Source organism: Mirounga leonina, unplaced genomic scaffold (assembly GCF_011800145.1).
Source record: "Mirounga leonina isolate KUSES-001 unplaced genomic scaffold, KU_Mleo_1.0 Mir_173, whole genome shotgun sequence".
NCBI lineage: Eukaryota > Metazoa > Chordata > Mammalia > Carnivora > Phocidae > Mirounga > Mirounga leonina.
In genome coordinates, this window is record NW_023270447.1 from 5,586,717 (window position 1) to 5,604,018 (window position 17,302).

Consider the following 17,302-nt stretch of genomic DNA (forward strand, 5'->3'; position numbering starts at 1 on the left):
TCTTTCTTTCTTTCTTTCTTTCTTTCTTTCTTTCTTTCTTTCTTTCTCTTTCAAAATTTTATTTTATTATATTATGTTAGTCACCATACAATACATCATTAGTTTTTGATGTAGTGATCCACGATCCATTGTTTTCGTATAACACCCAGTGCCCCATGCAGTACATGCCCTCCTTAATACCCATCACCAGGCTAACCCATCCCCCACCCCCCTCCCCTCTAACACACTTGTTTGTTTCTCAGAGTCCATAGTCTCTCAAGGTTCATCTCTCCCTCCGATTGCCCTGTCCCTTCATTTTTCCCTTCCTTCTCCTAATGTCCTCCATGCTATTCCTTATGTTCCACAAATAAGTGAAACCATATGATAATTGACTTTCTCTGCTTGACTTATTTCACTTAGCATAATCTCCTCCAGTCCCATCCATGCTGATATAAAAGTTGAGTATTCATCCTTTCTGATGGCTGAGTAATATTCCATTGTATATATGGACTACATCTTCTTTATCCATTCATCTGTTGAAGGTCATCTCAGCTCTTTCCACAGTTTGGCTATTGCAGACATTGCTGCTATGAACCTTGGGGTACATATGGCCCTTCTTTTCACTACATCTGTGTCTTTGGGGTAAATACCCAGTAGTGCAATTGCTGGATCATAGGGTAGCTCTGTTTTTAATTTTTTGAGGCACCTCCACACTGTTTTCCAAAGTGGCTGTACCAACTTGCATTCCCACCAACAGTATAAGAAGGTTCCCCTTTCTCCACAACCTCTCCAACATTTGTTGTTTCTTGCCTTGTCAATTTTTGCCATTCTACCTGGTGAAAGTAGTATCTCAATGTGGTCTTGATTTGAATTTCCCTGATGGCTAATGATGATGAACATTTTTTCATGTGTCTGTTAGCCATTTGTATGTCTTCTTTGGAGAAGTTTCTGTTCACATCTTCTGCCCATTTTTTGACTTGATTATTTGTTTTTTGGGTGTTGAGTTTGAGAAGTTCTTTATAGATCTTGGATACCAGCCCTTTATCTGTAGTGTCATTTGCAAATATCTTCTCCCATTCTGTGGGTTGCCTCTTTGTTGTGTTGACTGTTTCCTTTGCTGTGCAGAAGCTTTTTATCTTGATGAAGTCCCAAAGTTCGTTTTTGCTTTTGTTTCACTAGCCTTTGGAGATGAATCTTGAAAGAAGTTGCTGTGGCCGATGTCAAAGAGGTTACTGACTATGTTCTCCTCTGGGATTTTGATGGATTCCTGTCTCACATTGAGGTCTTTCATCCATTTTGAGGTTTTTTTTTTTTTAAAGACTTTATTTATTTATTTGAGAGAGAGAGAATGAGAGAGAGCACATGAGAGGGGGGAGGGTCAGAGGGAGAAGCCGACTCCCTGCTGAGCAAGGAGCCCGATGTGGGACTCGATCCAGGGACTCCAGGATCATGACCTGAGCCAAAGGCAGTTGCTTAACCAACTGAGCCACCCAGGCGCCCCCATTTTGAGTTTATCTTTGTGTATGGTGTTAGAGAATGGTCGAGTTTCATTCTTCTGTGTATAGTTGTCCAATTTTCCCAGCACCATTTATTGAAGACACTGTCTTTTTTCCATTGCATATTTTTCTCGCTTTGTCAAAGATGATTTGACCATAGAGTTGAGGGCCCATATCTGGGCTCTCTATTCTGTTCCATTGGTCTATGTGTCTGTTTTTGTGCCAGTACCATGCTGTCGTGGTGATCACTGCTTTGTAATATAGCTTGAAATCAGGCAACGTGATGCCCCCAGCTTTGTTTTTCTTTTTCAACGTTTCCTTGGTGATTCAGGGTCTTTTCTGATTCCATACAAATTTTAGGATTGTTTGTTCCAACACTTTGAAAAATGTCATTGGAATTTTTATCAGGATGGCATTGAAGGTATAGATTGCTCTGGGCAGCATAGACATTTTAACAATGTTTATTCTTCTGATCCATGAGCATGAAATGTTTTTCCATCTTTTTGCTTCTTCTTCAATTTCTTTCATGAGTGTTCTGTAGTTCTTAGAATATAGATCCTTTACCTCTTTTGCTAGGTTTATTCCAAGGTATCCTATGGTTTTTGGCGCTATTGTAAATGGAATAATTTCTCTAATTTCTTTTTCTACAGTTGCATTGTTACTGTATAAGAAAGCAATTGATTTCTGTGCATTGATTTTGTATCCTGCCACATTACTGAATTATTGTGTGAGTTCTAGTAATTTGGGGGTGGAGTCTTTTGGATTTTCCACATAAAGTATCATGTCGCCTGTGAAGAGAGAGAATTTGACTTCTTTGCCATTTTGAGGACCTTTTATTTCTTTTTGTTGTCTGATTGCTGCTACTAGGACTTCTAGTACTATGTTGAACAATAGTAGAGAGAGTGGGCATCCTTGTCATGTTCCTGATCTTAAGGGAAAGGCTCTCAGCTTTTCCGCATTGAGGATGATGTTTGCTGTGGGTTTTTCATAGATGGATTTTATGAATTTGAGGAATATTCCCTCTATCCCTATACTCTGAAGAGTTTTGTTTTGTTTTGTTTGTTTTGTTTTGTTTTTACTCTGAAGAGTTTTAATCAGGAAAGGATGCTGTATTTTGTCAAATGCTTTTTCTGCATCAATTGAGAGGACCATATGGCTCTTCTCTCTCCTCTTATTAATGTGTTCTATCACATTGATTGATTTGCAAATGTTGAACTACACTTGCATCCCGGGGATAAATCCCACTTGATTGTGGTGGATGATCCTTTTAATGTATTGTTTGATGCTATTAGGTAGGATTTTGTTGAGGATTTTGGAATCCATATTCATCAAGGATATCGGTCTGAAATTCTCCTTTTTGATGGGGTCTTTGCCTGGTTTGGGGATTAAGGTAATGCTGGCCTCATAGAATGAGTCTGGAAGCTTTCCTTCTGTTTCTATTTTTTGAAACAGCTTCAGGGGAATATTTCTTCTTTGAAAGTTTGGTAGAATTCCCCAGGGAATTTCTTCTTTGAAAGTTTGGCAGAATTCCTCAGGGAATCCATCAGGCCCTGGACTCTTGTTTTTTGGGAGGTTTTTGATCACTGCTTCAATCTCGTTACTGGTTATTGGCCTATTCAGGTTGTCAATTTCTTGTATTTCAGTCTTGGCAGCTTATAGGTTTCCAGGAAGGCCTCCATTTCATCCAGATTGCTCAGTTTATTGGCATATAGTTGTTGCTAATAATTTCTAATAATTATTTCTATTTCCTTGGTGTTAATCGTGATCTCTCCCCTTTCATTCATAATTTTATTAATTTGGGTCCTTTCTCTTTTCTTTTGGATAAGTCTGGCCAGTGGTTTATTGATATTAATTCTGTCAAAGAACCAGCTTCAAGTTTCATTGATCGGATCTACTGTGTTTCTGGTTTCTAATTCATTGATCTCTGCTCTAATCTTAATTATTTCTCTTCTTATGCTTGGCTTAGGCATCATTTGTCGCTTTTTTTCTAGTTTTATAAGGTGTAAAGTTAGTTGGTGAATTCGGGATTTTTCTGTTTTTTTTTTGAGTGAGGCTTGGATGGCTATGTATTTCCCCCTTAGGACTGCCTTTGCAGTATCCCATAGGTTTTGGACTGATGTGTTTTCATTCTCATTGGTTTCCATAAATTGTTTAAGTTCTTCTTTGATTTCCTGGTTGGCCCAAACATTCTTGAGCAGAGTGGTCTTTAGCTTCCAAGTGTTTGAATTTCTTCCAAATTTTTTCTTGTGATTGAGTTCCAGTTTATGAGTGCCAGCATTATGGTCTGAGAATATGCAGGGAATAATCTCGGTCTTTAGGGATCAGTCGAGACCTGATTTGTGACCCAGTATGTGGTCTATTCTGCAGAAAGTTCCATGTGTGCTCGAGAAGAATGAGTATTCTGTTGTTTTAAGACTGAATGTTCTGCATATATCTATGAGGCATCTGGTCCAGTGTGTCATTCAAAACTTTTGTTTCTTTGTTGATTTTCTGCTTAGATGATCTCTCTATTGCTGAGAGTGGAGTATTGAGGTCTCCTACAATTAACATATTGTTATCAATATGACTCTTTATTTTGGTTAACAGTTGGCTTATGTAGATGGCTGCTCCCATGTTGGGGGTGTAGATATTTACAATTGTTAGATCTTCTTGTTGGATAGACCCTTTAAGAATGATATAGTGTCCTTCTGTGTCTCTAACTACAGTCTTTAGTTTAAAATCTAATTTGTCTGATATAAGAATTGCTAAGCTTTCTTTTTAGGTCCGTTGGCATGGAAGATAGATCTCCATCCCTTCACTTTTAGTCTGGATGTATCTTTAGGTTCAAAATGAGTCTCTTGTAGACAGCATATGGGTGGGTCCTGTCTTTTTATCCAATCTGCAACCCTGTGCCGTTTTATGGGAGCATTTAGGCCATTCATGTTGAGAGTGATTATTGAAAGATATGAATTTATTGCCATCATGTTGCCTGTGAAGACCTTGTTTTTATAGATTGTCCCTGTAAATTTCTGTTGTATATCACTCTTGGGGTCTTTCTCCTTTTATAGAACCGTCCTTAATATTTCTTGCAGGGCCAGCTTAGTGGTCACATATTCTTTCAGTTTCTGCCAGTCTTGGAAGCTCTGTATCTCTCCATCCATTGTAAATGACAGCCTTGCCGGATAAAGTATTCTTGGCTCCATGTTCTTCTCATTTAGTACCCTGAAAATGTCTTGCCAGGCCTTTCTGGCTTGCCAGGTCTCTGTGGATAGGTCTGATGTTATTCTGATGTGCCTCCCTCTCTATGTAAGGAATCTCTTCCCCCTAACTGCCCTTAAGATGGTTTCCTTGGTTCTAAGATTTGCGAGTTTTACTATTGCACACCAGAGTGTTGGCCTGTTTCCCTTGATCTTGGGAGGGGTCCTCTCTGCCTCTAGGACACAAATATTTGTTTCATTCCCCAGATTAGGGAAGTTGCTATGATTTGCTCAATTATATCTTCTAGTCCTTTCTCTCTCTCTCCACCCCCTCAGGGATCCCAATAATTCTGACATTGGAACGTTTCATGGTGTCACTTAGTTCTCTGATTCTATTTTCATGGATTTTGAGTTGTTTTTCCCAGCATCCTCTTTTCCCTTCTTGTCTGTTAATTGGACTTCTAAATCACTAATTCATTCTTCTGCCTCACTTACCCTAGCTGTTAGATTAACTGGATTAGATTGGATCTCATTAGTAGCATTTTTAAGTTCTGCCAATTCAGCTTTCATTTTTGCCCTTATAGACTCTATGTTGCCATTAATCAATTTCTCCATTCTAGCTATCATCTTCACAATTGCTACCCTGAAATCCATCTCCGACATCTTGGTTATATCTGAATCCATTTGTAAATTTGTGGCATAAGTCATAGTCTCTGAGTCTTTCCTACTTTGGGGGTTCTTCCTCCTAGTCATTCTGTTGAGGGGTGGTTGAGGTTATGTATAGAGTCCAAATTATTGACCAGAACCCAAGCAAGATGCACCCATTTTCTAGAGACCTTAGGGTTGCTGGCCTCTTGTTTTACCAGCCTATCTTCTGGGGGAGGGGTCTGCCAGGCTGTTACTCAGGCAACCCTGTTTGGGCAGAGTTGCCCTGCCCCACTGTGGCAGGGGATGGGCTTAGTGGGAACCAGTTTTTTGGGGCTTTTGTTCCCTCGTGGCTTTCCCTGGTGGCTTTCCACATCTCTTCTGAGAGTCAGAGCAGAAGAGATTGTTTCCAACCCTCTGCCTCAGAGCGGAGAGATCGCAGTCTGTTCTTCAGTGAGCTCTCCAGGCCACAGTCTCTCCGTTTCTGTCTGTGCTGCTATAAACTGCAGCATCCTGGGTTGTGTGCCCCTTTGCAGTGCCCCCAGTCCTGCCTCCAGGTCTGGGCTCCCTCTGTCCTTTGTGCTCCTAAAACCACCAGCCACCCCAGTTCGCACGCATGGCCCCACTGCTCTGGTTTCAGTTCGGGGGGTGGGGGCTGCCCTAAAGTCCTTTCCCTACCGCTACCGGTCTTCGAGTCTGTGCCCCGTCCCCAGCATGCGAGGCTGTCGCTCACTGGTGGTGTAGGATCCCCACGGCCAGGCTCCCTCCCACTGCCATTTATCCTCCCATATCTGCCCGTGGAATCACAGCTCCCCGCTTCATAACTCAAAACCAACCACCTGCGATATTCTGTTTGTGGAGATCCATATCTATCTGCTTACATCTCAGGTGATTTTTTGGGTGTTCAGAGTGGTCTGGTAGATATCCAGCTCAATTCCGGGGACTGGTTGGAATAGGGTCCCCTTACTCCTCTGCCACCTTTTTCCCCCAGTTAAAGATTCATAACCATTGATTTATTTATTAACTGATTTGTTGGATTTTGTTACAGATTCAGGGTACAAACCTTTGGTGATTATATGTGGTACAAATATCTTTTCCACTCTGTGACTTTACATTCTCCTAATAATATCTTTTGATTAAAAAAGTTCATAATTTTGATGTAGTACAATTTTAAATGTTTTTTGTATATTATCTGCTATACATATTGTATCAATTTGTACTACCACCAAAAGCAGGCACTTTCTATTTCCTTACACATTTGCTAATAATAGATTTTGATATTTTTATTTGCATCCAACTCTTGGATAAGAAATTTCTATTATTGTTTCAATACATTTTATTCAATAGATATTAATTCAGGACCTGTCATATAGCTAAAATATTTCTGTCTGTATTCTCTGGATAGACTACATATGCCGACAAAGTTACAACTCTCAAGGATGTTCATCCCAGTTCAAGGATGGGATTGGGTTGGAGTGAGAGAGCTAGAAAGAAATCAACTAACATATAAAGTGGTAAAACCATGCAGAAAGTTAAAACAGGGTTATGTGACTGTCATCGAATAGTTGGCAATTTTATTTTGGGTAGGCTGGAAATGCTTATCTGAGAAAGTCATATTTAAGCTAAGATTTAAAAACCAAGAAGGAGCCAGTCGTATGAAGAAAGAAAGAGAAGCTACCAGGAAGAGGAAACAGCTAGTGCAAAATGTCTTACTCAGGTATGAGTTTTATTTATGAAACATGAGGGAGAAATACCTGTGGCTGTGGAGTAAGATAGAAGTAATCAAAACTCAAATTTTGAAATTGGCATATTAAAGTTGAAGTAAGGATTAAATGATATAATAAAGGTGCCCACAACAAAGGGATAAATTATGAATTACCAAGAATTATGACAGGAGTGGCTTTGGAGAAAGTGAACATAATTCAGGAGCTAAAATCTTAAGAGAGTTACAATGAGGATCTGTGGGTGACTGCACTATGGAGGGGTAACTAGTGGCATAGTTTAAAGCCTGGCTGTGGGGATCCCTCACCACCGGTGAGCAACAGCCTCTCGCGCTGGGGACGGGGCACAGACTCGAAGACCAGTAGTGGTGGGGAAAGGACTTTAGGGCAGACAATTCAAAGCTGGAGGGGTTAAGAGAGAAGGGAGGAAAATGGTCACAAAGTATTAATATGCACTGGGGGGATACCTGACACTCTCTAGGCTCAGTCATGAGAAGCATGAGAGAAACACAGTCGATACTTAGGAGAGCAAGTAACCATTCAAAAAACAAAGGGAAGGAAACATTCTGAGAAGAATTTGAGTACTGAGAGGATTTTGGTGATTATAATTTGGTAATTTTGATTGCAGAAAATAGAGTATCAGGACAAGTAGAGAAAGGTAAGGAAATAATGTCATACTAATCTGAGAGGGGACAAGTAGATCCATTGATTTAAAGCAACTGGATCCTCCCATCAGGACTGTTGAGTCCCTGACCTACATAACTCTGGTCTCTAATGCTTTTGTTTAAGCCTCTGCTATTTGGGTTTGTTGTTACTTGTAACCAACTGGATCCTGATATAGCAGATATGGGTTGGTTTTTAGCAGGAGTCTGATTTAATCTAAGGTAAATTTTAAAAAGAACATTCTGACTGCTCTGTGGAGAATGTGATATATGGAAACAATGATAGAGGCAAAATTAGCAGTGGCCAATAATTCATAAAAAGATGCTCAAACTGACTTTTAATATTTGTTGACCATTTGTTTGTTTTTATGTCATTTGCTTGATGTGTTACTTTCCTAGGAAAGCCGCGTGGCTTAAATCAACAGAAATTTATTTTCTCACAGTTCCAGAGGTGAGAAGTCTGAAATCAAGTGTTGGCAGGGCCATGCTCCCTCTGAAGCCTCTAGGGTGGGATCCTTTCTTGCCTTCCAGTTTCAGGTTTCTCCAGGCCTTTCTTGGTTTATGGCAGCATTGATTCCAATCTCTACATCCTGCTTTAATGGCCATCTAACCTGTGTGTCTTTGAGCCCAAATTTTCCTTTTATTATAAGGACACTAGATATTGGATTAAGCCCCAGCTCAACCCATAACACTTGGTCATATCCTCTGTCTAGCATTTTTACTGGACTATTTGCTTCTTTCTTACTATTGCTTTGCAAATTTTTTAAGTTAGTCTTTATACTTCATTTAAGAATAAAATAGCTATTGTGGACCTTTCATTTTTAATTTTTAATAAATCGCCTTTCTTTTTTAGATTTATAGCATTTTGTAACTTATAAAAATATCTATCATTCCAAGATGCCCATTTTAATCAATTATCTTTTTAATACTTAAAGAACTGAATTCTTGATGACTTTGGGATTTACTTTTATTGGGATCTTAATTATGTTATTTTTCATCACACCCTTTAACCTCTTTTATTAATCAAGAGATCAACATGTGTTTATTGCTTGCATAACCAATCCCTGCTTCAAGTCAGAATGATGCATAATACAGGCCCTTCCTTCACCTGGACTGATCCCCTAATGTTCTTTCTTCCTGTTTATCAGGATGGACCAAGTTATTTATGATATATTCCCAAGAGCTTCTTGCTAAGCTGACTTGGAAATTTCTAGGCTGGTAGAAATTGAGGGTTAGGTTCTGGTCTGAAGTATAGTTTTCTCTTGGGAAATTCTACTCTTGCAAATTTAACTTTCCCACGTGGGTATGGAGACAATCACTTAATGGGGGTACTCTGGAGGGATTTAGGGGAGGAAATAGCCTCGAATGGAGGGGTAAGGTATGGATTATAGAGTAGAAGAAATTCCAAGTCTCAGTGCCCAGGAGAAAAGCACTAGTGAATAGAGAGTTCTTGAACCAATATAAATCACAAGTTGTTACTGTTTATAGTTAGATTTTTCTTTATTTTTCCTTTTCTTCTACTTCTTCTTTTTTTTTTTTTTTAAAGAAATAAGGACTTTCAGTCTTATGGTTGGCAGTCAGGCTTCCTTTAGTGGCCATAAATCTCTCCCAAATGCTAAGAACCTGCTCAAATTTGGCAAGCCAGCTGAGTAAAAAGGTCATCTTCTTGCCTAATGGCAGATTCTGTAGTTTTTACCACACAATTCCCTTTATGGTCATAATTGTCCCTTATAAAAATATACTGTTACAGCAGAACTCATAAAACTGCTGCCTCTGGAATAAACAAGAAAGGGCACATTCTCATTTCAAAACAACTTACACACCAATAGTTTAGCTTCCATTTAAAATGGAAAGCAGTGATTCCACTAATGCAATATCCTTGATAGATGGCCCATTTGACCTTTTAGCATGTAGATGAATCTGTTTGCACTTATTTGGATATGTATGTCTTTTAGACTGTAGATAACATATGACTCTCACATATATTTACAGTTCCTATACAGCAGCAATGCTCTCTTTGGTTAGTCAAGGACTTGGCACAATTTTAAGTGCAAGAAGGAGCTTAATAATACATCTGTTTTCAGCATTTTCAGCCCTGAAAAGAAGAAAAAAGAAAAAGAAAGAAAGAAACAGTGCATGGTGGAAAACAGGTGGAGCCTCAACCTAAAAGAGAATTTAAATTGACCTCTACACTTTAAAATTCTCAAGAACACAATGTATGGAAAAAGAAAGGATGAACAGTAAGAATCACATAGGCAAAACTACTTCTGAATTGCGTGGGGTTTCAGTGGGTTGTTTCACAGATACAGTGACCAAAGCCCTCTTGTTTTGAGGGAGGGAATGGTAACATTTCCATTCTGGGCCATGCAAAAGGAAATAAAAATCTCGAGGGGCAGGTTAACTAGGCAAATAGCTTTCCTTCCTAACGTACCTGATCTTTAAGGGATATGTAGTGACAGGGAGCAGACCATTAGACCACATGAAAAACGTAAGACACTGTCTAGCTTCTGAGTTTTAAACCATGTGGCCCAGTTGTACTTTGGTTTTGATAGACGATGGTGTGTAGATGTTGAGAGCTCTAGAGCTGGACAGCCTGGATCCAAACCTGTTTCCTCAAGTTCATGTGAGCAAGTTATGTAACTTGGATCTTCTGTAGTTTGCTTCATCTATAAAATGGAGCTAATGATAGGGCTCACTTTATGGGGTTTATGTTGGAATTAAATGGGTCAACATATGTAATGCCCTTAGATTAGTGCCAGGCACTGCATAAACACAAAAATGTCCGTTATTGGAAGTAGTTGTAGAAACAGTAATACAAGTTGCCCTAGCTTGCTTGGGCCGCTGTAACAATGTACTGCAGACGGGGTGGCTTAAACTACAGAAATGTATTTTCTCAAAGTTCTAGAAGCCACAAATCTAAAATCAAGGTGCCAGCAGGTTCACGTGCCTTCCTTGCCTCTTCTGACTTCTGGTGGTTGTTGGTGCTCCTCGGCTTGAGGTGGCATTGCTTTGATCTCTGCCTCTCTCTTTACCTGGCCTTCTTGTGTCTCCTTCTCCTTCTCCTTTATTCTATTTTGGATCTGCCTGTCATCCAAGATAATCTCTTCTTGAAATCTTTCACATTACAACGAAGTCGTTATTTCCAAATACGGTTACATGCACAGGTACCCGGGATTAGGACTTGGATGTTTCTTTTGTGGGGGGACACAGTTTAACCCACGGCACACCCCATGCCCTGTGGTTCAGGTATGGCTTTTCATACACATTATCCCCACCCCCACCCCCAGTAGGTGTTTTTACACCTGAACTATTTAAAGTAGTCCATCTTTCTAATCTCAGTAATAGGTTTAGAATGGGTCAATAATTTTGATTTGGACAGTGAAATCTTTCCTGGAGTTTGGGGATTTTTCTGATATAATGATATACTATGGAAGCTGGAGGGGATGAGAAAAAGAAAGAGAATACTTTCTTTTCTTGGTTTAAGCAGAATTTATCTGTTCCTTATAGTACTTATCACTTTATTCCATCATATTATAGACATTGCCTGCATGTTTCTCTCCTTTATTAAGTGAAGGATTGGAGACTCTTTGAAGGTCAAGTCTGTATGTGATTGATCTTTGTAACCTCTCACAGTTTCCATCCCATTCCACTGGGAACTCAGTAGACATTTATTGAATGAATGGGAATGGGTGGGATTAAGGAAACTAATCTTTTAAAATCTCTTGCTATGTTCTACACATTATGCTAGGTACTTTCCATAAATTATGTCATTTAATCCTTGTAACATCTTTGTAAGGCAAGCATTGTTATCTCTCTTTAGAGATAATTGAGCCACAACTCAGAAAGTTTCTGTGGATTTCTAAACACCATAAAGTCTTAGATGGTAGAACTGGGATTTGGACCCAAAGCTACCTACTTTTAAAACTTGGCCTTCAAGTGTACCTGGTCCCCAAATCTGATGTTCTAACTGAATTTCTAACAAGGAGGGACATTTTGGTCAGGATTTATGATGATAAATGATAGAGGTGGGATGCATGAATTGAACTTCAAGGAATGAATATAATTTCTATATCTAGAAAAGTATTAGGAAGATGCTTAAAATATATAAATGAGCTCATGTAAATTCCCAGTTCAAAAGTCTCCAGTAATGTCTCCTTATTCTTGGAATAAAATCTAACTTCTCACCCTGTTTTAAAAAGCCCTTCATGAACTTTTGCCTTCTAGTCTAGCCTTATGTATATATATTTTTAATTTATTTAAATTTATTAAAGTTTGTTAGTTAACATACAGTGCAATAGGGGTTTCTGGAGTAGAATTCAGTGGTTCATCACTTACATTCAACAGCCAGTGCTCATCACAAGTGCCCTCTTAATAGCCCTATGTATATCATATCTCCAGACATTCTAAAGCTTCCTTTCTGTTCCCTGAACACACTCAACTCACTCCTGCCCATTCACACTAGCATTCTCTTTCTCTGATGTACTCCCCTGATCTCATGACTGGTTCTTGTCTGTCATTTGGATCTCAGAGAGGTCACACATCAAAAGCAGCTTATTCACTTTCATCATTTAAAACTATTTTAATTTTAAATTTTAACACTTCACACTATTTGACATTTTCTTGTTAGTTTGTTTACTTGAATGTGTTTGTCTTCTATTTTCCCACTCCACTTCAATGGAATGTAAAATATCCTAAAAGCTAGACCAGTGTCTGTCTTGTTGTTGGTTACATCTCCCCTCCCCAGATCTCCAGATCTTTGACGATCATACGCCTTCAGTAGGTATCTTTTGAATGAATGAATGAAATTATAGTATCTTGAAGTGGCTGTGGATTGGCAGGGCCCACGATAATTGAATTTAAGATCAGATATAACAGAATAAATATTTGAAAGTAGTTGACTAGAGTACAAGGTGCATTAAGGATAGCAGGATGTAAAGCAGGGCATTTTGATATGGCCATTTTGATGCTGCAGATTTTTTGATGCATTTGTATCAAAACGGTTCTGGCAAAATAGATGGGACAGTGACGAAAATACCTCGTGGCAAGTACACAGGTTTTTCTTCTCTTACACGTGCAAAGGAAGAGCCTGCATTTTCTCTGTTCACTTTCTTGCATCTGTGTTGAGCAGATAATGGGAGTTACCTCCATTGGAGAGATATCACTAATATCTCTGTCTCCGATAGAGAAGAATTGGAGGGAAGGAAAGATGTGATTGATTTACATAAGAGAGGGGGTGTAGTAAATCCTGCAAGGAAAGCATTTATCAGGAAGACAGAGAGTCAGGGAAAGAGGGCTGATGTTCAGAGAGAAACAAAGTGATTGAAGGAGTAGCAGCTGTCCAGCGAAGAGGATTTTTGAGGCGTTCGGTTGGGTAAATAGGACTGATTAGGACATTTGGAGCACTTTGTGTGATGTGCTTCTCCTACTTTATCAGCTCTTCAAGGTACTCCAGTAGAGAATTGTAGGATTTTTTTCAAGACTACCGGAGTTGGAATTGTGTTTCTTCTAGATACGACAAGGCCCAGATGAGCCTCTAAAGTAAAAGTTTTGAAACACAGATTCATCTGGCCTACACTTGTCTGTTTATTTTTATTAGTAAGTTGTGCTACAATGCAGATCTCTGATGCTGACTTCATTCTTAACCCCATTCCTGCCATTCAGTGAGCATCACTACTTTATAGCAAGAAAACAACCAATACTGGGTTCGCATTTTAAGAATTTAGTGCCGGGTGATTTTTCATCATAGTAAAAATATTGAACAAAATAAAATACAATGTATAGGGCGCCTGGGTGGCTCAGATGGTTAAGTGTCTGCCTTCGGCTCAGGTCATGATCCCAGGGTCCTGGGATCGAGTCCCGCATCGGGCTCCCTGCTCCTTGGGAGCCTGCTTCTCCCTCTGCCTCTCTCTCTCTCTCTCTCTGTCTCTCATGAATAAATAAATAAAATCTTTAAAAAAAATACAATGTATATATACAATGTATATATGCCATTGATGATTAAGGGAATAGTAGAAATATCATTGAGAATTTTTTTGTTTAATGCTGAGATAAGTAATCATACTAGGACCCAAGTCTCAGCCATGTTTCCCCATAATGCCACTTTTTTCAGATAAATATTCTCAATGAAATAACATTGGCCAAATTAGGGGGTTTATCAAAAGCAAGTTCTCATAAATATAAAGAGGAAAAGTTCCATTATTAAGCTATTTGGTGTATCTATTGCCATTGGGAAATGATGTTTCTAAGTGAGAAATCAAAGACTAAGAGTCAGGCCATACAAGGTATATGTTAATATGGAGATAATAAGGAAACATTTAGCTTATATTGATTAATGGTCTTCCCTGAGAAAAACAAGAGTGGTGACATGACTCCTGATTCTGTGTGATTTGTCTGCTGGATGTTTCTCACAAACCAATTCATTCTTCAGCCCGTTTCTTGCCTTAAACATCCCTGGCCTTTGTGCTATTTCATTCTCTACCTTGGGTTGGTCATGAATTGGTAGAGTTTATAGATAAAATGAGGCTGAAGGAGGAGGTAAAAATATGTGTTTTCCAGAATTGAAATAGGTGAAAGTTTGATTTTTTTTCTTGTTAATTTCAGAACGCCTACCTCAAAAACACTCAGTAAAACTGTCTTGGTGGAATGTTTTTGGTATTAATAATCAGCTCTCTAGATGCCACATTTCCAGGGGAAGAGCTGGGTAAGATTCATAAAGGACCGAGATTAGATTTAACAGGCACATTTGTGTTAGATTCTGGAGGGTTGAGTGAAAAACATATGCATTTGGCCTCAATTCTATAAGAAATAGGAAACTAGAAAATTGTCTTTTTAATCCAAGAGTGATAGAAATAAAGTGGCATTTTTATTGTACTCCAGAAGACTAAAGCCCAAAGTTAGTTTCTTGGGTATTAAAAATCTTACTTGGAAAAATAAAAATACATTAAAAAAAAGAATTTTCATAGTCAAAGTTGGGAAATGCTGAGTTAAACACAGCTAAGCATATTTCCAAGATGCAGGGCTTCCAGGGCCATCAGAGACTATTGATATTCCACATAAATGTCCCAAAGAGGAATAGTAGACAGTGTTTCCTCAACTTGGGGAACTTGTGGTCTGAAAACACACTGATCTACAGGATGCAAATGATTTCAAGGACAAACAGAACTGGAAAGCTGAGGAAATATTAAAAAGATTATCCAAATAACCCAGAGGGAAAATAATAATATCCTGCCTTAGAAGTAACAGAATGAGATTGGAAAGGAAGTTCTCAATACTGTGGTATATAAGAAGTATCCAAAAACATTGGTGTAAAATAGACATCCTTGAGATCTTTACTATCCCTTATATAGGTACATGTATCTACATCTTTAATTTTTTATTAACCTATATTTCTGTCAATTGAACATTTTTGTCTTCAATTAAATGTGACACATGCCAAACTCCTTATACTTTGCTCTACCTGCTCACTACCTATATAATTTATTCATCTAGCCCCTCCATCTCTTAAGCTCCAACACATCAGATTCTTCTTTGACTCCTCCTTCTCACCACCCAAAACCCACAAAAAAAAGCCTGTCGCTTTTTACCTCCTAATTATTGCTAATCTTTGTCCACCTCTTCATCTCCTCGGATTTCCCATCAAATTCTCTTTCCAAAATTCTTTTCTTAAAAACAAGTCTAATGGTGTCACCTTCACTCTGTGCTTGAAATACTGTACTTCCCAGTTGCCTAAAGGACAGAATCATCCTTCTAAGTGCAGGCTTCCGTGACCTGGCCCAGACTCCACGTCTGCCATTTCTTCCTCAACTGAGCTGAGGCTGTTTCCTGATACAACATCAGGGAAGTAGGCATCAGGTCCCTGTGTCCTATACACATGTTGTGTCCTCTTCCTTCTCTGGTGAAAGCTCTCTCATCTTTAAAATCGGTTGCTCCCTCTTTCAAATCAGGTATGAAGATATTAAATATATCTGTCCCATCACTCCCCCTCACATACTTCAATGCTGCTACCATATAAAGAAAAACAATATAGTCCTACCTTTGTTTGCTCTCCCAAAGTCAGTTTTCTCTTCATGAATGAGTAAGCATTTTCTTCTAATCTGCTGGTGAATATGTTGGTCTGGAAGCTTCCCAAGACTTTCTAAATGTTGAAATAAATTATTCCCATTGGTTCCCCTTTGTCCTCTGTTCTTCAAAATATAAATACCACTTAGTTAAATTTAATTCCATTTTTGGCCCATTTTGCCTTTCTAAAAACAACTAAAAACTGCTTATTTCATTACTAATATTTATCACATAATTTACTAATTTTCAACTCGACAGCAGCAAACCAATTCCAAGGTCACTTTCCAAGTCTTTTTTATAAACAAGATGGCAAAGTGCCAACAGTTTGGTGCAGTGTCCAATTCTAATGAAACATTAAACATTTTAGCGAGCAATTCCAGTGTCCTCTGACTGCTTTAGAAACATTTGGTTGGATGCCATCTGTTCTTAGTGATTTATTTGTTTTGTTTGTCAAGTTTTTCTAAAGTATCCTCTCTACTTATTTATTTATTGATCAATTTCTCTGACCTATGCACTACGAAAGTCACTAAGAATGTATTAAACAGCTAACGGTGCCCAGCATAGTGCTGGGTAACATGGGAAATACAAAACATTTGAGGTTATGCATCTGTCCTCCAGAAGTTTGTTTTTAGTTGGGGTAAAAAAGCAAAAACAAAAATATATAAACCATGTGACTTAAGTAACCCAGGTGCTATTAGCTGCAGGTACAAAATACATTAAACTCCAGATTTCAATGTCTCTTGAGCTCCTTCCAGCAGCCTTCTCCACTTCCCTGCCAAACCCTTCCATTTCTCTGTGGACTTTCTAAGAGGTGTTTCTCATGTGCTCAAGAAAAGTCTACTCGTATTCTTTTGTGTTAGCATTCTCTTGGACATGTATTGCTTAAAAATGTTTTGAGGGAAGTATTTCACCATGGCCATTGCTGTCAGTGGTTTTGAAATTTTTGCTCTCTGCCAGGCGTAGCTGGTACTGCTGATGCTTCTCATCTGCTCTGTAAGCTGGTTAGGTGCTGCCATTTTGGGTGATGGAAAGATGGGAAGAACTTTGGTCTTCCTAACTCTGTTCCCTGCACCCTAAAGTAAGGCTGACTGCATACCTGGTCTCTCACTATCTTTTGTCAGAGCAATCCGTCATCTTTTGTCCTGCACCTTTTTTTTAGACCTTGAGGTGGCTGGACAATAGACTTCATCTTCTATTTCCTCAACTTGAATATCTTCTGCCTCTGGTCACCATGCACCATTCTTTTCCTTCCTCTTGCAACCAGAAATAAAACTTCTCATTCATATAGACTCATGCAAAACAATGCTGGGAGGTATCACTGATCCTGCGTGTCCAATCTTCATTTGGGACTGAATAAATTCACAGTGCATCTCAATTAATCCTCACAACAGCTCTACAAGGTGGGCCCTGCTATTCATGTTTTACAGCAAAGTGTACTTAGGTTTAGAGAAACTAGCTTAAGGGTACACGACTAGTAAGATTCCATTATTAGAAAATGTTGGCAGCCTATTCCATGAGTGGGAAACTACAGCCGTTTGATTGCTTTAATTTGCATTCCCTTTTTG

General features: G+C 38.9%; 1 long non-coding RNA gene across 1 annotated transcript in view; it reads right to left on the reverse strand.

The window, feature by feature from the left end:
* The window catches only part of LOC118019068, a 159,917-nt gene extending 143,974 nt beyond the window's left edge, over nt 1-15,943 (reverse strand). Inside the window, exon 1 of the long non-coding RNA XR_004681545.1 lies at nt 15,712-15,943. This is a non-coding gene — a long non-coding RNA (uncharacterized LOC118019068). The remainder of the gene's footprint in view (nt 1-15,711) is intronic.
* Between the last annotated feature and the right edge of the window lie 1,359 nt (nt 15,944-17,302).